Source organism: Hipposideros armiger, unplaced genomic scaffold, assembly GCF_001890085.2.
Source record: "Hipposideros armiger isolate ML-2016 unplaced genomic scaffold, ASM189008v1 scaffold_1293, whole genome shotgun sequence".
NCBI classification, from domain to species: domain Eukaryota; kingdom Metazoa; phylum Chordata; class Mammalia; order Chiroptera; family Hipposideridae; genus Hipposideros; species Hipposideros armiger.
The window spans coordinates 73,483-97,976 of NW_017732643.1; positions in this window are offsets into that span (position 1 = coordinate 73,483).

Consider the following 24,494-nt stretch of genomic DNA (forward strand, 5'->3'; position numbering starts at 1 on the left):
GCTGCTCTTTTCTTAATGGCCAAAGGGCACCAGGAAGTAATGGCTCTAACTTTGTAAGTACAAATAACCAACTAATAAATGCACTTTCAGAAGTTTCCCCATAAAGTCAAATTCAAAGTGATGAATTATTTAGTTATCTGAGTCATATATCCTATCATCCTTTTTGGTTGTTGACATTCAGATCACATTTATTTTGCTATCACTCATACAATTTCTGTTATCAGCTTACAGTACACATTTGAATAGAAACCATTGCATATAGACCATAGCTTGTTAATTCAGCAAGACTTTCTCCCCATCTACCTATATTTAGTCTACCACTGCGATGTGGTTTCTTAGTCTTCCATTCATTGTAATTCATTGTACTCAATCATTTTCTGCCTCTCAGTGAATTGTATATCAACTTAAAATACGTTTTCTACAAAAGGAGTATACCGCAACTTTCACAGATTTTTAAAAAATAAATATGAAAATTTACACTGTTATAATAAGATAGTATAAAAATTATACCTTCACTATCCAGTCAACTCAACTTATCAATAAGCACTAACATTTTATTTAAAAAAAAACCATCATTACGTTTCTCAAAATAAAATGTCTATCATTGTCTTTGGGGGTATGTGGTAAGAACTCAGTTATTTAACTACACTAATAAAATATTATAAATTGTTATAGAAAATTTCATTTTTCCCTTTTCTACTCTAGTCTCTAAAAGGAATAATATACTTTTGCAATTGACATAATCAACTATTTGTTCCCCAGCATCAAGTATTTTTCAGAAATTTTAACATAAGTTTGAAAACAACTTGGCTGAATGTTTTCTAGTGATGAAAGCATAGACATTATTATCTTAAATATAGAAATTTTATAAATTAAATTTTTAGTTATGAGTAATCAAAATATTTACATAGCTTATTGGGCCTATTATAGATAGCATGTTGTATTATAATTGAATATGTAAATTATATCTGGCATAGAAATATACTATATTACTACTCTTACCCTTACTTCTACTACTAATAATAATTGTAAATACTGAGAATACATAACATACATTTTCATGAAGATCTTGGAATTAAACCTTTCAAATAGTATATCATATTTGGTTGATGATTAGAAAGCAAAGTAGAGACCTTTACTATTATAAATATAAATAAATAACTCAATTATTCATATTTTTGCAATCATGTTTCTTTTATGCAAGTAAAAGTGGCAGATTATAAGAAAATCTCAAGATTTTTATGATGCAGGACAAAGACAAGATTCTTAATAAGTTAAATGGCACAATATGTAATTGTAGAAAACTCAAGTCTTAAAGAGCTCTATAATTTATAATGTTTAATATTTTAATAGTCTTCTATTCTATTATTTAATCTAATATCGGCATATTTTTGAAAAGTAAAGCAAGACCTCTGGTTTCAGTTCCAACATGTATAGAGCTTGCAAGTTATCCTTCCCACCTTACAACAAGAAAAAGCTGAACAAACTGAAAAGAGAAAATATTACAGAAATTAGTTTATAAGGCAAATTGTCATAAACATGCTTACCTATTTCTACATGGAATTGTAGGCTCTATAGAATGATCAAACATATTTTATAAAAAATCAAATGTATCTTCTAAAAATAAAAATAATAAATGGAGTGTGCTCTTAATAAAGTGGGAATGTGGGAGCATAAGCAAGAAAATTCCCAGTATTTTTTAGAACACTAACTTGCCATTTAGAATTATGCTACAGTCACCTAACAAAGGAAAATGTGTATTAAATAGTAAATAATCATTCTATCAATGATAATACTATAATTTAACAGTGGAGTAATGCCCAGTTAGGTGCTGACTTATTATGCCATCTTGCCTTTTCTTAAAGAAGAGATTCTCTTATCTGCTTCATGAGAGATTTTTCAGTGTTGACAATATTACTACTACGACTACTATAATTAATATTATTAGTTCCTGTAAACAGAATGTTCACCTATTAGTAAGTAACAGTCTTGTATTCAGAATTAGAATCTATAAATCTCACTGGGATAGATTCCTCAAAAATCTATATTTAATCTTTTGAATTAATCATGGGTATTCTAATTAAACTGACTAGTAGAGATAAGCACAGTATAATTTCTAAAAAGAATTCTAAAGGAACAAGTTCCCCCGGAGCTACAGAGTGCAATTTCAAATTCTCTCTTTATATTAAAATACAAAAGAGATAATATATAATTGTGTTGTAAATTATACACTTTTAAAAATCCATTTTAATAAGGACTTGAAAAGCAAACCAGTTAAAAAGAAACAGTAATTTCTATGCTTGTGTAATATAGTCTGTTTCTTGGAGATAGTATTTTGATTCAATTATATCTGCAAGCACCATAACTTCTATTGATGAACATGGATTGACATAGTAGTTTAAGCCTATAATGAACTAAATGTTACACAGAATACAATTTTCCTCTTCATTTACCTTAATTTATTCTAGTTGTAAATGCCATTGACTACCATGATTACAGAATAAATCTCACTGTAGGATCAATTACTACAGTGTAGAATAAAACTTGAGTTGTTTTGTAATTATATCCACTGGGTATTTCATTTTAATTGAAAATAGCTTTTGCAAAAATACTGAAGCCTTAATGAATGATGTGCAAGATTATATCTGAGCCATTTAACATGTAATTGTTAAAAATATTACAAATTGTTATTTTGGTTTAGACTGGTTAATATTCTAAATATATACCTAATCAGAAGCTTTTTGGATTTAATGTATAATTGGCCTATTGGATGTTAGAAAATGTTTCTGAAAATTAAAAAGTTATATTTTTTGTATTTCTGAATTTTAATGACTTTTCTCTTTATGAGAAAGACTAAGCATATCATTTAATAACTTTTGTAATCATTAAATATAACTGAAATATTGTCTTCCCAATAAAGGTGGAGTAATTTGAACATCAAGTTAATTTTTAAAAAAGAGCATTAACTATCTCTTTTACTTATTGTAAATATGAATTTACAAATATGGGTTTTCCTAAATCAGTGTTTCTCAAACTTTTTGGTTTCCAAATCCCTTTATCTTCTAAAAAAAGTTATTGTGGACCACAAAGAACTTTGGTTATTGTATCTTATAACTATAAATATTCACCACTAGAAATTAAAAGAGTTTTTAAAGTAAAATAATATGCATGTGTGCATTTCAATAGTTATCAAAGAAGTGACCTAATCACATTGTTGATAACTTCTGGAAAACTCTCCTGTTCACTTGTGAGAATGGGAAATTCACAAGATTGAAATGTTCTTGGGGTCCCCACACTTGAAAACCACTGTTTTAGGTTAATATAAACAAGCATTTCATTAGACCCTAATTTAACTTTGAACGTGAATAATATATTTATATTGGTTTTAATAGGTTGCAGTATACAACATTTTAGGTAACATTTCTCCTTTTGTAATAGCTCTAAGAGCATGACTCATTATTTTTAAATTACTTGTTTTTCTTTGATTGAACAAATGTAACTAAATAGAGATTATGGAAAACAGGTGCATAAGAAGGGCAAGGGGATCACTTCATAAGTTATATAAATGTCTAGCCACTATGCTGTTCACCTGAAATTAAGATAAAATAATAGTGATTGTCAACTATAATTGAAAAATTTAAAAAGGGAGAAAAGGTGAAAAGAGGTGAAGAGGAATAAGAGGTTCAAATGTTTAGGTATAAAACAAGTCATGGAGATGTAAAGTACAGCATAGGGAATAATATTTATAGTCAATAATATTGTTGTAGCCTGGCACATTCCGGTTGGCTGCTGGATTTATGGTGATCACATCTTTAGGTATATAAATGTTGAATAACTATGCTGTACCCATGAAACTAATATAACATTGTACATTAACTCTATTTTAATAAAAATCTTAAAATTAAAAAAAGACATAATCAGACTACCCAAATCAAGCAAGAATTTTTTTCTTTTTTCCCCAACATTAAAGCATAATAACATGAAATTATTATTCTGTGAATACACATGGAATTAATCTGCACAGTACATTTCCTGAACATACATGCTTCCTACTAGAGATTGTACATAAACAATTTTTTTGTTCAAATGCCTGTTGCAAGATATTTTCTTTTAAATATGATTGAAATTGACCCCCTATTTCCTTCTGTATCTAAATTTTCTACAGGCTAGGAATTTCTCATACATAAGATACATTTTTTTATGGTCTGAATTTAAATTTGATTGTGGTCACTGCTAGTATAGGCCATTTATATTTAGACTGAAGAGCATCCCTGCTGTCTTCTCCCTTAATGAAGGCAGACTAGTCAGAATAACATTGTGCTGGGAGTTATATTATTCTAATGATCTGTGCTGACCTCAGTGTCTTCTATAAATAATTTTAATTGTTAATACTTGATATTTATTAGGGTGCAGGGCAATGGGCACTCTTGAACGTTCTGAGGGAGGTATAAATTAAAGCAATCTTCTTGAGAGAAAAAAAAGGAGGTTGAGGAGTGGCTTCTGTGTAAAGAAGTATAATTTTATACTTTCCAGAAATTTTCTATAACAAGCCCAGTTGTTAAATAGGGCATTTAAGTGCTACCATTATTATTGGCTTTTCTATATGGTTCCAGAACTCCATTTCATTTCTACAGGTGTGTTGACTGATCACATCCATATAAACATTTCTGTTTAGCAAATAAAAATGATTTCATATAATAAATGTGACTATTAATATATTTTAAATGTATGAAATACTATTGAGCACTAGCTTACTAGATAAACTGCTAGTTTGGGGGCTAGAGAAAGATAAAACAATTACATATATATGATAAGTATATATATGATAAATAGATTGATAGACAGAAATATGGAAAAAGAATTGACATGTTTATAGCAATGTAAAAAGAAAGATTACATGTTTTACTCTGTTTAAGAAAAAAATCATTTCTATTTACCATTGATGCCTTAAGTAATTGTTACTAGAATAAGAATGGAATACATGAAAGGCTTGACTGTCACAGGAAACTTATTAACTATAAGGATTAAAAAGAAAATGAATTGTCCAAAGGGAAGTGCAGGAATGATGAGAATATTTAAAAGGTGCCTAATGAATTAGTCTAGGTGACAATTGAGCAGTGATAGGAGGTAATGTTTCAAAGAGAATCTGAGAGATGAGTAAACCCCAGCCAGTAAACAGATAGAGGAAAAAGCAGGTATCAGAGAACGTTCTCAAAATCCAAGGAGATTCACAATGCCGAGAGTGAAGTGAGTTCAGAGAGAGTGATGTGAGATGATGCCGCACAAGTGAGCACATTCCAGATTCCAAAGGGTGCATCCCTCTCTCCCTTTCTCCCTCTCTCCCTCTCCCTCTCCCTCTCCCTCCCTCTTTCATCTCTATCTCTCTCTCTCTCCCTCCCTCTTTCAACTCTATCTCTATCGCTCTCCCTCTCTCTATCTCATCTCTACCTCTATCTCTATATCTATCTCTATCTCCATCTCTACCTATCTCTCTATCTGTGTTGTGAAACTATGTAATACAGTTGCCTCATATGAAAAAAAAGTATGGCTGTTTTTTGAGTGTCAAGGAAGATATTGTTAACAATTAATTAAAGACATCAAATTTAAAGTAGGACTGTTTGGGCAAACCAACTCATAAGCCGTGTGACGTAATATTATTGTCAGTGCTGTCATGATTATTATTTTTACTATGCCCTTCACCTTAATTCAACTGAAATTTATAGTTTTTTGGGGGGCAAAGGGGATAAGATATTTGTTAGGGAATTAGGAAAGAAATACTAGCTGAGGAATTATAATGAAAAGAATATTAAATGATTGGGAATTTCATGACTTTGTTATTTTTCCAGAAAGATGGTCTTTTTCTATTAAGACTGAACAATTTAATGTAGTTTTTATTCATAAAATGTTAAAATGGCATATTTACCAAAGTTGCTTTTCCCTTTGCTTCTACTTTTGATATACACATATTCACAGAACTGCTTAATACATTATTTATATCTGTAATTATCCAGCTTGATATTTTAATCTAAACAGAAATAGATAAAAATTAAATGGTAACTCATGCTTACATTACATATACAATTCTCCCTTACAAGTGTGATCATCATAGAGCTGCGAAATTGTGATTCTCTTGTTCCTAGTTTATGTTTATTTTCATTGTAATATATTATTGGCTGGAGTTATTTGTCAATCTAGAGCCTTGCATAGGAAATCAATAATAAAAAACCAAAACTATTCTTTCCATTAAAAAAAGATGATAAATACGCCAATCACATAAATAAAAGGGATGGAAAGAAACCATTGAAAATATAATCCCCATGAAACTTTAGAATAAAGGGTGAAGTAAAGGCCTCTAAAAGTTTTCTCCTTTATAAAAGCAATGATAAAACTGAGAAAATAAAATGTCATAAGGACTTTTTTTAGAAATCTGGAAATTAGCCAAAGGTTTGCATATAGCAGTTCAGGAAGTGTTTATTTGAAAAAAAAAAAGAGGTTGACTTTTGGTAAGTACAGAGAGCTTCATGATAAAATTTCCCTATTGTTATATCATTCTGTCCAACCCTACAGTCGATTTAAAACCAACAGGCCACAATTATGGTGAAACAATATGGCAGCCTCCAGAGGCGATCAAATGGGATTATAGCTCCTTCAAAATCTGGTTCGTAAAGACTGTGCTCACGGGATGAATCTGGTGCCCTCTGTAAGACCCCACTTGTAGGTCTATCTATATGTGGCCTGACTTGGAGCTCTTCTAGAGGAATCGCCTTTTCTCCAGGGTTGATTGTCAAAAGCAGTTACAGGGCATTGATTAGCTTTGGTTGGCCTGAGGTGAAAAAGAGGAGTTGGGCAAAAAAATAGGCAAACCACAAAGCTTAAAAGTTGAGAAATATGATGTCCATAGAGTCTTTGCAAAACTCCAGCATATTCCTGGGAAGCTGCAAGGGCACACACATGGCTAGGTCTGTGCTTATGCACAAGAAGGACTTGAGACAGCCTTCACTTCTCACCTGGGCCTTATGTTGAGGCTCTGCTCAAGCAGGGAATAAAGATAAAGGCAGAATTGTCACCTGACTGGCTGTGTGTTGAAGGCATGCCTCGACACACACACACACACACACACACACACACACACACACACACCTGGCCCTTCCTAAGAGATTATAAGACATGCAGATTCCAGGCATTTAAGGAAATCTCTGTGCAGTCAGTAGTTACAATTTAAGTAACTGAGCAGAGACTTAAGTGGCTATACTTGGCAAAAACTATGGACTTTACAGAATTACCTCAGAAAAGATGCTAAACAAGCAGAGAATAGCAACAGACTCAGGAGAGGGTTAGGAATCTGATTTCCAGAATGTTGCATTATACCGTGTTTCCCCCAAAATATGACTTACCTGGAAAATAAGTCCTAACATTATTTTTCAGGATGCTGGTAATATAAGCCCTACCCCAAACACAAGCCCCAGTTAAGATCTTCAGCCAGACATGACTGTTTGAATAAATGTAGAGTTTTGTACATGAATAAATGAATAAATATAGATTGTTAGTGCAAAAATTAATATAATACTGGTCTTATTTTCACAGAAACATGGTAGTATTTAAAATGTTAAGGTCTCAACAAAGAATTATGAAACATGCAAAGAAGTTGAAAACAAGTCATTTAGTTGATATGGCATTTATTTTATAGAGCAGTAGAATATTAAAGAAACAAATTATACTTTGCTTCTGATCATGAGAAAGAAATTAGTACTGCGTCCCCTCTTTCAATGTAAACAGCTAAAACACTGAAAAATGTATAATACAACTGTATGTAGATACTGAATTAAAGGCAGTACAGGGCTGTTCTCCTGACAAGAGGGGAATCAATGAGGAGTACTCTATGATCACAGTGGATTTCTTCCCAGAATTATTTTATGGACAGACGTTTAAGGAATTATATCCTTAGCAGGACACAATGGTGTCATTGAGTTGAGGAAAGTAATCAGAGTAGAAGAAGTTAAAGTGGCTGGAATCCGAGGAACAGAGAAATCAAGAGGAGAGAATGAGCTGCAGAGTGTATATAAGGGTCCTATCGATTCTGTAACTGAAAAATAAGCCTCACATCAAAAGAGTGAAACTCTCGAAGTTTGTTATAATGTTCTATAAGTGTCAATTAGATTAATTCGATGATACTGCTGTTAAATTTTCTACATTTAAATCATTTGTCCTTTATTTTTTCTTTCAATTACTGACATGAGCATTTTAAATTCTTGAGCACTGTTTTATTTCTCCCTTTAAACTTGTCATTTTTGCTCCATGCATTTCTAAGTTACTTTATGAGGTGCATATACTTTTAGAGTTATTTTATCTTCTTGATGAATTTACACACTTATCATCATGACATCCTCTTAATCTCTGAAAATATTCCTTACCTTGAAGTCTACATTGTTTAATATTAATATACTCATGCTATTATGCTTAGAGTTTATCTGATGTCTCCTTTACCAGTGTATTTAGATTTAAAGTGCCTCTGTGATAAGTTGATGTTATCTGTTTATAATAATCCATTCTAATAATGTTAGCTTTTATTATCACTGCTTAGTCATTTTACTATTAGTGTAATTATTTATACAGTTGTGTTGAAGTCCACCTTTTACTAAGTGATTTTGATCTACTACAGCTGTGTTGTGTACCTTCTTTCCTAGAGTTCTTTATTTTCATCTTGTATAATTTTGTTTCATGCAGAAGAATTTCCCTTGGTATTTCTAAAAGTATGAAGGCCTCTGCCAACAAATTGCCTCGGCTCCCTTTTATATTAAAATGATTTCATTTGCTATAACTTTGAAAGTATTTTTGTTAGATATAGAATTGTAGGTTACCATATTATATTTTTTAAACAATTGAAAGTTTTTCTTCCATTGTCTTTTCTTTATTGTTACTCAAGAAACCAGCCATCATTCATATCCTGTTTATTTAATGGTGTCCATTTTCTCTAGCTGCTTTCAAGATTGCATCTTCTTTTTAGCTTTTAGCAGTTTCAGTGCGATTTGCCGAGGTGTGTTTTATTTTGTTAATCTTTTTCTCAGTATGGTTCAGTTTATATCATTTTTATTGGCCTCCAAAAATTGTGAGTTTTATTCCTCAGGTTGACAATTAATGGTGAATTTTCTAGATCTGGTGAAGGGTTGATTTTTGGTTTTATTTTGACAAGTTTATTTCAGTTTGTCTTTAGTCTTAAACTGTATCACTTAATCCTATTATGTAATCTTTATCCTTAAGGCATGATTTCTGGATTTTTTCTGACAGTATGAGTTTTTTGCCAAAATCCTTTAATTCAGCAGCTTTTATATTCCTAATCCAGTCTGCACAGCTCCTGGTAGCTATTTTCATCTCTGTTCAGCAGTTTTAGCCTTCCTAATGTGGTTTCCTGCTGTATTTCTACAGTGTGCAGTCTCAGCCTTCTTTTGCACCACAATGAGCCAGCTGTAGTTTTGACATGAATTTGTTATAATTGGTAGATCACTCTTCTGTTTCTCTCTTTATGCTAATATTCTCCTCCTCAGTGTGCAGCCACTCTCACAAACCCAAATTCAAATTCTGATTCCATGATCCAGTTAGGTGGCTTGAGTAAACTGGAAAGTTTTCTCTGTTATGTTGCTTAATAAACATGTTTTTATTTCTTTAGGCTTGTTTCTTTGTTTTTCTGCTTCTTTTTCATTTCTCATCAATGTCTTTAAAGAATTCCAAATATTTTTATATATTTTGTTTATATATAATAACATGTATACACCTATAATTTATGTTTTATTACTATTATTAGGATAATGATTCATTAGATATAATTAATGGGAGTTGAATTCCCACTAATCAACTTTATTTTAGATTTGTATTAAATACAATATTACTGAATTCATTTTAAATGTAGAAAAATAATTCTAATAATTCTTAGTGGATTTTTTTTATTATTTTATTGGGGATCAGTGTGTTTTTCCAGAACCCATCAGTTCCAAGTCAAGTTGTTGTCCTTCATTCTTAGTTGTGGACGGCTCAGCTCAGCTCCAAGTCCAGTTGCCGTTTTCAATCTAGTTGCAGGGGATGGGGGTTGGGGGAGGCATGCAACCCACCATCTTATGTGGGATTCGAACCGGTAATCCTGTTCAGAGCACATGCTCTAAACAACTGAGCTATCCAGCCGCCCTCTTAGTGGATTTTTAAAACACAAAATCAAAAACAATAATATTAAATTTAAAAACTGGCTATGAAAGTACATTGATTATATTAATAATATACTAAATGCTTTTGTTCAGTCCTTTAAATTTATAAATGTACTTATCATTTATTTGATCTAACTATAATCCTACAAACCAAGCATTATAATCTCATATATAGATGACAAAAGTGGTATCAGGAATATAAAGTCACTTTACCCAAGTTTTATTATTGGGAGGCACCTGTACTAGATTTATACACAAATCCAGTGTTGAAGTTCAAATACCAAGAACTTTATCTACAAAGATCTTTTAAAGTTCCTTAAGGGAAAATGGGTTATTAAAGCCATGTCAGTCAAGACGAAGGGCATACAGAAAACTTTAGGTTGGGAAATAAGGAGATAGGTATACCATTTGTGAAGTCAGAATCTCCTGCATTCTAGACCTGTGTCACGTAGCTTTTATACTGTTAGTGAACAGATGAGAATTTAGTTCTTTGCAGTCCTTTTTCAATGTGAAAGAACAGCAGTTTGAAAGTAGAAATGCTGCTTAAAACCTCTTGTATTTTATATTCTTAAGCCCTTAGAACCCTTGAGATAGTTCTCACTTTTATTCCAGATGCAGTAATAGAATTTGACATTCTACCCGCTCCCCTGGTCTTTAGTCCTTCTCTCCTTGTGCAGTCATTATTATCCAGTGAAATTTAGGTATCTGCAATAATCTCTCTGTTACAAAGCCTACACACACACACACACACACACACACACACACACACACACACACAGCCTATATCTTCATGCAGCATCCTAAAAACTTTAAATAAATGAGAATCTGTTCATCTATATTTTATCTTTTTGCTTCTCAGGGAACAAGGGTCAAAGATAAGTGTGCAAAAGGGAAAAGAAATCTGTGAAAATCCATAATATCATTCCACGCACACTATGCTGAAACACACACCCATATACAACATGCACATGTGCGCGCACACACAACACACCTACTTTTAGTTCTAAGAAGAATGTGTTTCCAAACAAAACAAATTCATCAGTCTTAAAATCTCTTGTAGATAATGCTTCATCTGAATTGCCTTCTTCAATAATTCAGATAATATCACTACAACAGTGCAATCCGCTGAGATAGATTATCTTGCAAATCTTTGTTCAAAAGCAAACTTTTGAGATGGAAAAGCCAATCCTGTCCTTCACATCAATTTAAAAATTATTTAAGAGCTATAAAACAGATGAAATCACCATTATGTGAATAATATCCTTTAAAAATTTTATAGGTGAAACTGTGATAGTTTTATTTTTATTTTCAATTTTACTTCAGAGCCACATGTACGTACCCAAAGAGCCGCGTGTGGCTTGCGAGCCACAGTTTACCGACCCCTGTTCTATGGAGTTTCTGAACCCCGTCCACTGTTTTTGTTTTTCATACTCCCTGTCTTCAAATTAATTTTGCTATCTTCTTTGTTTCATTTTCAAATAACTTCATAAAATCCATAATAACTAGCTACTTATGACTGTTCAATTATTTTACAATATAAAACCTTACATCTTGAGTTCCGTCTCATATCCATATTCTGCAAATCTTATTCTATGATCCTTCCATTATCTTATCTGTGTAGGACTATATTTGTGCAGGATCATTTTTGTTTTCCTGTTTTTTACTTACAGGGAAAAAAATTAGTCCAAATGTCTAGAAAAACTAAAAATTTAAAATTTTATATGCAAATGTATGTCGATATTACATAAAACAATAGTGGCTGAAACTTATTTGTATGATATCTAGATGGTTTAACAGACATGTCTACAACCACTTTGTTAGTATGTTGAAGAGAATAGCATTTGTTGAGTCATTCAGTGTTTTACATTGGACATCGTACAGAGATACATCTGGTTAGTTATTTCTAGATTACATGGCAATTAACACATTTTAAGACACATGAGCTTCTATTTAAGAAGATATCAAAGATGATGTATGTTCTTCAGTTTGACTCTGTCATCACATTATTTTTAATTCTAAAATGAGAGCACCTCTAGACATGAAAAGCAACAATAACAGTAAATACAAAAACACAAAGTAGCTAAGCATTTGTATCTACCTGTGATATATATAACTCATCTCAGCACATTTTAAGTTTAATCTATCACAGCTCACCCCCAAAAAATCTACTCTTCCTAATGTATTTCTGACTTCAATGAATGAGACTATTTGGAATCCTGTTCTCATTCTTGATTCCTTCCTCTTTCTCAGACCTCACTTTAAATCAGCTAAAATTCCTATCCCGTATTTTCTGATTATTTTTCTAAAGCAGCTTCTTCTCTCCTTCCCTACGTTACCACGGGGGGCCAGACCCTGCTGCTCTGAAAACTTGGTTAGGCTCTCAGCCTTCAATTTTGTCTCTGTTTATTGCATTTCCACAATAGCAATAAGTTATTCTAAGGAACAGTGGTGGTTCTAAGAATATGGCTTTGTAAGATTGGCTTATATATCTGAGATTTCTGATAACAAGAGGACACAGGCTGAAGCTGCGTTTGTATTATATTTGTAATAACATTTAGAAAACATTAAATATTCAACCCAAGAATGGATGAGACTATTTGAAATGGGTGAAAGGCAACTAAATCGCCATGAGAAACCTCTTGGAGCTATATTTGCTAAGAAACATGTCTCACCGTATCTGCCTCCTGCTTAAATCCCTTCAGCAATACTTTGTTATTTTCACGTAGCATGGTTTAGAAGACCCTTTGAGATCTGACATCTAGACTTCAACATGTCCGCTTCTTAACATAATTCATCCTCTGCATGCATTGGCCAAATAGAGCCACTTTCATCACTCTGAGGAAGATAAAGACTTTGAATATTGTCTTCTCTCTGTGTAAAGCACCCTTCTGCACCTCCAACTCGCTAATTCCTCAGTGACTATAGGAGGGTGTTGTGTGTAATGGTCTAGGAAGCAGAGGCACTGACATCAAAGTGGGTTGGACAGGATTTCCGGTGTGTCGTTAAGATGTGGTGTGAGCTTTACCAAAACCCTACATTTACCCATAAGGAAGGAGACCCAGAATAAGAGGACCCCAAAAGTTTCCAATGAAAACAAACCATTTTTGCACACATTTAATGATGTGGATTTCTCAAATGTCTGTTTATAATCATTTCAAATTTCATATTAAATAAATTCATGCTTTAATATAAACAACTCTACCCTCATTTTTGTCAAACATTTATTATTATAAAACTCTTTATATGATCAATCCTTATAACCACCAAAATGTCCTGTGGAGTCACAACTGATACTTCATTTTTCCTGAGCATATCATTATTTTGTCTGTTCTTTGAAGTACTTTAAGGTACAACTCTTTTAAAGTTCATATGTGATGCTGTCACTGGAAAATCTATTTCAAGTCCTAATATGTATTTGCCTGATATCAGGACAGTGAGCCTTTTAATCCACTAAGTATATTATTGTATTTCCATAGTATAACTTACTGTTATAATGAAGTTAGGATTTTTTATAAATTGAAATAGGAATTTATAATTTCATATTCCTAGAAATAATATTATTTTTTGTTAAATTTCTTTGCTAGACAAAAAAGGAAATAATTAATCCAAGACTATATGTTTTTCTCTTCCAACTTCACACACTAAATCTTGCTTAGAATAAAACAATTGATTGATTGAGCATATAACACTTGTAAGAAACTGAATATATGGTGTTTTCTTGGCTTTCTGAGAGATAATTTTGAAAAAGAAAGTATTGTCTTATAATTGGTTATATATTTTATTTAGATCTGCCAAGGATTATGGTTTTTATTCATAGATAGGAATAATATTACTACACTTAACAGGTTTCTCATGAGTTTTAAAGGAAATAATATATGAAAATCACTTCATATGGTTCCTGAAAAAGAAGAAAACCTAACTTATCATTAATCACTTCTCTTGACATTGCTGCTATTGTTTTTAGCATTTAAAAATATATTTATTATTTTTGTGATCCAGTATTATCTGAGAAGCCATGCTAGATATATCCATAACTTTATTCAGTGATCCTCTTATGTGCAAGCTTAACATCTTGCACATTCATCATAATATTGGGTTGTCAGAAAAGTCATGACACATTTTTGCAACGAAAAACATAGAAAAAAAATACGTCATGATTTTTCCGAGAACCCAATACTTGAGATTGAAACTTCACATACAATTTGCATGGATTAAATTTTAAACACATTGTCAGACAAAGTCTTGTCAAAAGTTTTATCCTACCAGCTAGCTAATAAATAAGTAAGTAAATAAATATTTCTATTTATGACATTTTGAAGGAAGTGGAGGAGGATCATAGAAATTAGCTTGAATTATTTAGTACAGTGTTTTTCAGTCACAAGAATAAACCCATAGAATAAGGAGCACTTTATTTCCCTTTTACTTGGTCAAAAATGTTTAATTAGTGTTTATTCTGTGTAAGGCATTGTAACAATCATTAGGATTTCAGTTATTTATTGGTGTTCTGGTTCCTATCCTCATGGTTGTGCAATCTAACAATGGAGATTAATTTAAAAAACACAGTAATTCAATTTAGAAAAGATTTCTGATTAACCAATGAGAGACAATACCTATACTATACGCTCTTAACAGAACCCTAACACCTAGTATAATAAACATAAACACATAATACATACTATCTATACTACGTGTGTGCACATGCACATGTGTATACATTGCCAACACCTAAGCAACTAGCCGCGTGCCAAACTCTAGCTATATTCTCCAAAATTTTCAGGAAAAACAAAAGAAAGTAGAACAAACCAGTATGATCAATTTATGAAAATGGAAGCCAACAAAGAGATGAAAAATTTTGTTCCACTATAGTCACATAGCTCTGCTCAATAACCACTCTGAAGAAAAAGACTGTTAGAAGAACATGAATAAATAAATTTGTAATAATTCCAGTACTCCCTAATTTGGAGACCAATAGCCTGATGGTAAGAGAAACTTCAAAGAAAATCTCTGATAATAGAGTCTTCTTCATATCTGAACTAGAGCTGACAGGGCTCCAAGACCTGCTGTTTTCCAGTACAAAATACTCAGTTGACAGAATGAACTAAAATCAAGGATTTAATCTTGGAGTATGTATGATATACTTAAGGAACAGCAATGACACTGAACTGTAAGTTCTTGTACAGACCAAGTGGCATACTTGTATATTGGTGACTGACTAGAGCTGTAACAGTGGAAAAGATAAGAAATTGTTAGATTTGAAATATATTTTTAAAGTAAAACCAACTTTTTGCTGATGAATTAAGAGTTGGTATGGGAAAAGAAGAGACTCCAAGTTTTTAGCTTAAGTAACTGACTCTGTTCTGAGACTGGTGAGAGGGGTATCATGGTCTGCTAATTGTCTACCCAATACACCATTCTACCATTCTATCTGAGTAATAGACCCTCACATTTTAAAATAAGTTTGGAAGGATATGTGGGGAACAATGTCAGAAAAATTTGACTTTTATCAACATCTCTACTTGGTGAAAATAAGAAAGACTGAAGTTAAATGAGCTCCAAACAACAGTTAGAATGATGAACTACAGCAACACCTAAGCAACCCCCTCAACTCTAGCTACATAGAATTTTTATCTGACCTTCCCTGACCCAAGGATCTGATTTTAAACATAAAATGAATATTTCCACCCTTACCACAACTTACTACTAACACTATAGCCTAACACTGTGGCTATAACTATTTTAAACTATTTTGCGTGTTTCCTTTTTATTCTTTTAATTTCTATTTTTCTCATAAATAAAATGTTGATTAGTTCATTTTTAAGTGCCCAGTGCTGTTCATACTGTGCAGCAACTTGTGTTTTTTTCTTATTATCTAGATTTCTATGAAAGCATCGTAAGATAGATGACAGGTAGATAGTAGATAGATAGATAGATAGATGAAAGATAGATAGATAGTAGATAGATACCCTGTTAGCTCTGTGTCATTTTGGTTAATCACTGCAACATAAAGTTCAATATAATACATTATTTATGTAATTGTTCCTCAACCACTGAACACTAAAATGTAGTTTCAGTGACTATCTTGTTTATATGCTGTATTTTGTAAATAAAGATTAATGGAAGTTGAAGTTTGAAATCAAAGGGTATATATTTTAAGTAGATAAGAAATGACAACTTGCCAATCAATACAAATGGACACAAATCTATTCCCATCAAGTATTTAACAATGTTCTTGTTCACACATGTAGAGCAAAACTGGTCTTACGCTTTTAAAATATTTAGCTTGTCTGATAAAGAAAATAAAAGATTATTTATTTGTATTTCTCTGACATCTATTGAAGTGAAGTATCTTTTCATTTATTTCTTAAACTTCTGTAGTTTTCTGTGAACTCACTGTTGATTTACATTTTCCTTTAATCTTTGTTGTTGGTTAACTTGAAATAATTCATTTCCTTTCTATTATAGAGTCATTTTTTGGACTTTCCAAGAAGGCTTTACATCAGACCTTTTATGTATGCACTTTTGAAATAGCAAAGCTAGAATAGAGGGAAAATGGTTGTTTCCTTAGCATCTTATCATTAATAATTTGTGAACCTTACAATCTGTAAAAATAAACAGAAGATGACTTTATTCAGGCATCTGTGAAATAAAACTAATAACCCTTGGATATTATTGAAGACAGATTTCCTTCACATCAAATGCTGTATAAGGAAAAATGGCATGGCAGGACCTTGGTGCCCTACATAATTACGAAATTCTAAGTCAGGAAACAAATTAAGAAAATTACTATTTACTGGGTTCTTAAAAACATAAAAGAACTTTATAGTCTTCCAGAGACACCAGATTTATAACCAGAAACTTTTTGATTACTATGCATAATGTTGCTTTTTAAAAATGGGTAATGTTTTCCTGAAAAGTAATAGAATGCCTCTAATGTTAATTCAGTTTTACAATGTTACCTCTTTCTGATTGCAAGATTAGTCCTTTTATTTAAAGGATAATATAGAGATGTAATACTTTTTAAAAAACTTTAAATAGTGAATGATACATGAAAATACATAATTAGTTGAGGCTATAGTAATATCTACCCTAATAAGAAAACTTCAAATCATTTTCTAGGTGGAGAATGTTTAGTTATGACTATGTGAATTGATGACTCTAATTGTGTCTGTGCAGATTATATGTATATATATATATATCATATATAATATATATAATATTTTAAATGCTATAATAAATGTGATACTTAACACTAATGACAAATCATGCTTAATGAAATCATGTTAAATAAAAGATTCATTTAATATGGCAAATGTATACATACAAATTCTAGGTATGGCTTATGATGCTATGCATCTACAGGTAATGGCATATTTAAGAGTTCCTTTACCAGTCCCTTGCTGATGTTCCTTTAAATGTACACTCTAATTCAGGCTATGGCATATGAAATGAAACTGCTCATCATCTCTCTCTGTATTAAAACTTTCACTTTTCCCTGGCCATGGGTACAGATTTGAATAGTGCAACACTTCCCCATGACCACAGACATACCACTCACATCTTAATTGAGATCTCAGTTTAGACATCTCTGAGAATGTATTTTAAATATATATGAATTTTGAGAAGGACAATGTGGCTAAATGGTATAGTTAGAAAATTGATGAGAAAATTCTTAACAAAGAAGAACAGAGTCTTCCCATTCAGAGAAATGTTTTGTGATGTATTCATTTATAATTTATTTTGTGATACTCTACATGGGTTTGGGTCAAACTTTACACATTGCGCCAAGTACTACTCATTTGGATCTTTCAATCTGGAAACTCAGGTTTTAAGGTTTGAGAGCTATGTTTGATTTTTTTTTCTAATTATGTGCTCTTTTTTCTCTTTCAGAGACAAAATTATTTGGAGGTTGTATATCCCTGACTTATACTAGGTATGTTTTTTTTGTTTTGTTTCTTTGGTTTTTTTGCACCCTACAATGTCACTCTCTTTTTGGCTTTTCTTTTCTTGAGTTTATGTTAATTTTATTAGCCAAGACTTTTATTGAGACTTTTATTTCTGTCTTATTTTTATTATACAAAACCTTTTGTTTGTTTGTTTGTTTGTTTGTTTATACAATGCATGATTTAACAGTATCCCATTCCATTTTCATTGAAAATATTAATTCTTGGGGTTTTCTTTTACCTTTTAATTTTCATTACTCCTCACGGTTTCTTGCTCTGCAAGTTGCTGTTTCTTTGTCTGTTTTAGACTCTGTCTTTTCATCTGAAAGACTATGCTCACAGCATGGTGACATTTTTCTGTCCATTCATTTTTACGATAGGGAGAGAAATCACTATTTAAAAGTTTAATATGTGGACTATTGCATTGTTCTGTACACCTGAAACTAACAATAAAAAATATTAAAAAAAATTTTTTTAAATCATAAAAGTTTAATATGTGGGTCAGACTTCAGTTGTGGGCTTCCCTGTTGGGTCTTTCAACTGTTTTCCAAGTATATCCCTTAAGATAGTCTAAGTTATGCCATAGTGAAAAAAAAAGAAAACAACAATATGAAAACTCCAAAATTTCAACATCTTAAAGCAACTGCATTCCTACTACATCTTGGAGTGGCCCCTGTGCCCTGTCATTCTCACTCAGTGATCACATTAGCCGACACTTCCTGATCTGGAATATCTCTGGACACGAAAGTAGGGAGAGAACACATAGAGAATCACTACTGGATTTTATAGATGCTTTCGCATCTGATTAAAGACATCATTCTGCTGGTATACGATGTGTGTCTCATGACCACAGCTAACTTTGAAGAGGTAGGAAACTATATTCCCTTTCATGAATGAAGTAAAGAAGGTATCAGAAATTCTGGTGAGTACTGGTAACATCTTCCATAATTATACCATATTCCTTTGTTTTTTTCCCTCTTAGCTTGTCAGATTACCTATGGAATGATCCTCCTATTATTCTACTTAAGCACACATACTCAGCCAGCATAAAAAAAATTGAACACAAACTTCAAAAAAGCAAATAATAAACCTACATTAAACAATAATATTCTAATATTCTGACATTAAAAATTCTAATTTTATTTTATTAAAAATTAAATTTCAGGTACCAAACTAATAAAATTCAGAATATTAAAACTTATTCTTTGAGGTAAAATATTATGCTTCTTTGCTCAGTGTCATAAAAGCAACACATACTCATACAACTAACAAAAATCTATAAAGACATGCTTTGATTTTTCCATTAGATATTTAAGAACTTTGAAAGTCACTTCTTTCCAGGCAGTTAATTAAGGAGATTTGGACATACTTTTGTGAAAATGTGTTTAATTCATCTTGATCATTATACTGATTACTTTTCAGGAGAGTAGAGGTGATGGGTAGTATACAAATATTTTACAATATCAGCCTATTAGCTTTCAGATTTCAAGTAGATAAAAAACAGGGATGCCGTGGTAAACAGAAGAGTTATGTGATCTGGTTTATGGTTTAGCAGCATTATTTTGGCTGCATTGTGGAGAGCAGACTGTCAAATAACAATTATGGGAGTGTAGAGACATGTTAGCGAGCTCTTGAAATAATGCAGGAGAGAAATGATAGTGACTTGAGCATGAGCAGTGTTGGTTCTGGAAAGTAGCTAGTTCTAGACAGATGTTGAAAGTTGTTGGTTCAAGAAGATTTGCAGATCATTTTGGATGAGAAAATGAGAGAGGTCAATAATTTTCTAAAGTTTCTATTCTGATCATATAAAGAATGGATTTCTGTTCATTGCAACTGGTTAGAGGGAAGAAAAGCATTTGGGGAAAGAGAATCAGGAATAGCTGTCTAATATAGTTAGATAGAAGGCAATGGAGTTGAAGGGGAATTGGGGACAAGAAATATATACATATAGGAGACATCAGCATAGTAATGATATATTACCTACGGGTAAATGGAGAATGTCCTGGGAAAAACATAATTTATAGGTCGAAAGGTGATGAGGAATCAGAAAAGAAGAAATATTATCAAGGGAATTTTGGGTAAAAATTGAATCTGAATCATTGAAGAATTCATAGATGTGGAATGACTCCTAAGCCACTTATCTGATATTAATTTCTGATTGAACCAGTTCTCAGTAAAGAAATGAGGATAAATTAAGGTTTAATATGTTTATTTCAGCTTTATATCTCATCTTCAGTTCTGAGTGAGCACTAATAGTGCTGGATGTATTTTGGATTTCACCTCTTACCTTCGCTTACTTTCCTTGTCTCTTCTTTCTTTTTCCTTCTGAAGTGAAAGTGATACCTGGATGAAGAAAGATGGGAAATTTGGGAGTTCTGAGAGGTTCATTGAGCAGAAAGAAATGCTCCACCTTAATAATCTCACACTTGCTATCTTTTTATTTTTTCACCAAGACCATGTCTTCTCTGACCTTAGTGATGAAATACATAAATAAGCAATAACAATAGGCAAATATTTCTCAAACTCTTTCTAAATTAGATGTATGGATTTCAATGTACATTGGTAGGTATAATTTAAGTGGTAATTTCTAAATCTTTTGAATAATTCCAGTCAAATTCCAACATTTATTTGCAATATAGATGAGTAGGACAATACATATGACTGAACTATCAAGATTATTGTCTCAGTCTTTAATGTAATTTAGAAAGCATAGACACATCTGTGATTTGATATTTTAGTAGTAAATCTGAAAGTTATATAATGTTTCTTTTATAGCCACATGATAAAATTTATGTCCTTTTTGATAATAAGAATTTGCAGTATTTTGTTTATAATTTAATGATGATTTTAGAGTCTAAGACCTAATTGGCCTGTGTGAGAAAGGTCATATTGTCAAACTTTAACAATGAAGATGACTTTTTCATGTGAAATATTTTAATCAGCTTAAAAATGTTTAAACCTTCAAAACATTCTGTAAAATCTGAAATTATTGTCTGAAACCTTAAGAGATATTTTGCTTATCCCCTTGAATACAGGTGTCTAGAACACAGGACTAGAAAATATAAATGAAGTAAAAATATAAGCTATTCTATAAACCCAATGCTTTGAAAGTGGTTTTAAGAACTTTGTTATTATCAAATCTGAATGATGAATAAATATAAAATGGAAATTTGTACAGATTTTTCTGTACAAAGATAAATCTAAAATGAAAATTTGTACAGTCATGGGCTGTGTGTGTGTGTGTGTGTGTGTGTGTGTGTGATTTAAATGGTAGATTTTATTCTATTTGTCGTGAGCCTTCAATTTGAAATTATCTAATATCCCGGGCTCCGTGATGACACATACATCTGTTGTATAACTTTGTGTCTATAGTTACGGTAGCAACACTGTATTGTACACTTAGAAATTTGCAAACAGGCTAGAACTTTTATTAAGTGTTCCACCACAACTTAAAAAAAAGAATATTTAGAGTACTCTTGCTGACAATTATCAAACACTATCCAAAGAGAACTGGAGATTATTTTTTATTGAGGGTCTTAGTTTGTGGATTTCCCTGCTCACCTTGACCCAAAATGACCTGGTCCTCTGAATAGGGGGAAATATAAAACACAGTGGAATTCAATTAAATGAAGTCATTGTTTTATTTTCTTTTAATTTAAAGATGGAAGATCTTTTAAAAACCTTGGACCTGTTGCATATTTATTTTTGTAAAATTCTTCAGGTTAAAATATTGTTGGATATAGACTTTTATAGTTCCTCCTAAGTCACACTTCCAAAGCTAATATAGCTTATGGTTTTACCTTACCTTTCACCTTTCATGTCTCCAATGTCTGACATATACTTGTGTTTATCTACATTTTCACTACTAAACATTTACTTGTATTTGTAATTCCTACTATATAATAAGATTGTAGTTGCATACAACAGAATATACCTTAAGTAAATGTATTTTCTATAAAATGTACTTTTTAGTAGCATAGAATGGAATATACTGTAAGTAATGCATTTTCCCTAAAATGTACTGATCATGTAAAAGAAATATAGCCAGTTCTTTTGTGGGAACCATATATAGTTACACACACACACACACACACACACACACACATACACACACACAATACATATAAAAGTGTATATGTAGATATGCAGACATGGATGTATATATACACACATTTGTGTTTCCAGTAGCAATAATAACTCTATTTATGAGTAAAAAGAAATAAAACATGCAAAACTCTTAGAACACAGTCAGAATATAGAAAGTATATAATTAATATTTAGATAATTTTATTGCAACATTACATAAATATTTAAACATTACATCATATAACAGTTCATAGCTAAGAAATTTTAAGCAAACACACTTGGAGAGGTCATTGAAAAAGTAATTTAACATTTTTAACTTTTCACCTAAAAACCATTAAAATTAACATTCTAATTTAGTTAATAACAATTATTGATTGATATGACTTGTAGAGGTTTCTGAACATTCTGATATTTCAAATCAATATGTTTATGCCAACCAAGGATTACCAATAATGCTTACTTTAAACTCATCTTCACAGGGCTATAAAATAACATCTTTGATTTAAAAATCCATACTTTGTATCTACATACAATTGAATGAATTTTTAACTGGATTATTGCTAAATTTAGTAAAGAAAAAATTAGTCAAAAATTGGTTTTCTTTTGTTTATTTTAATAAACCTGTTCGCTGATTATTTGAAAAAAATTTTTTTTAGATGAGCCATCCTGCCACTTGTTGGCAGCTCAGTGGCAGCTCAGCTTGGGCCAGGAATCGAACGGGCGATGCTGTTGCTCAGAGCTCGTACTCTTGAGCGAGCTCTTAACCAACTGAGGCACTCGGCCGGCCCTTGAAACATTTTTCATTGCTATGATTTGGAACCAAAATATAATTTCTTGGCATTCTTCTATGGAGAATCTGGCATATAAAGAGGTAAACAAACATGAACAAGACCAAAAGTCACTGAATTCCTGAGTACTTAAACTTTGAAAATTAATACAATTAAACCTATTTTCTTTACTGTATTGATCTTTTCAATTGTGGAAGAATAATAGTTGTGAAGCAAAGAATAAAAATTTATTTAATACTTAGAATAAATCTTAACTATCCATTGTCAACTGAATTAATGACTCATTCTATTTTCTGAGAAGGCCTCAGGGAAAAACACTAATGCTTTACAATATCAGTTTTACAGTGGTCTTGCCAATATAGACATCAGAGTGATATGAGGCTGCCAATATAATCTCTGCATGTTAAATAATTTGACATAAAGAGTGAACATTTTAAATTGAGAGAATACTGGATACATTGTTCATCATTATCCTGTTTTTAACATTCTGGAGACATGTCAACTAAAGTCGTCAAATAAAGAATAGAGTGTTTGCTAAAGTAAATGTTCATCATCTGCATAATGTAATTCTTTTTGGACGCCAACATCATGGTTTGTATAAAGTTCCTTGATTAATTTTAACATAAAATACCTAAACAACAAAATGTATTTAGAGTTTGAATTCCCCTAGTGACACTGTGAACATATTTCTTCAATTCCAAAGCATGTACTTATTGATAGTTGGGCTGCCACTAATGTTACTATTTTCTGATCTGGATGCTGCTACGTAATTGTGTTAAATTTTTGAAAATCCATGATTCTAATTCAATAAGGGTTTTTGGGAAAAAATAATGCCTGTGGGAATCATTCTTAAATTTGAAGTAAAAATAGTGCAAATTATTTCTGAAGACTGAAAGTAGGATGCAACTTCACATTTTCTTATCTTCATGTCTTTTAGAAATAGGAACAGCAATATAAGAACACTTAAATATTTTACTGCCAGAGAATGGGAGGTAAACACCACTGCTGGTGGTTACATAAATGGCATCAATATCTTCTTCACAGGCCTTTATTGAAATAACAAATTGGCTTACCAGATAGCAAGTTTTTGTCCCATTACATATTCAAGAATGTGATATATTTTTAAACAAAGAATTAAATAGATGTTTTGACTAAATGACCTTTAAGATCACCAAAACTGATTTTCTGTATTTTATTAATACTTATTAAAACACAAAAATAAAAAAATAATTACCAAGGGACTTTTTCCATTAAGAGGTTAAATTACACACATCATCAGATGGTTTAGGATACTGGGATTTAAGAGACTGTAGTTAATGCTGTTTGTTGCCTAAACGGTTTCCATTCCACATGCGTGCACATGCATTCATGTATATTAAATGTATATTAAATGCACATGAAATATACAATATATATGAATTTGGCACAAAATATATACCCATTGAATGCTAGTTTTGTCATCATCTGTGTTATTATTGATAGTATTT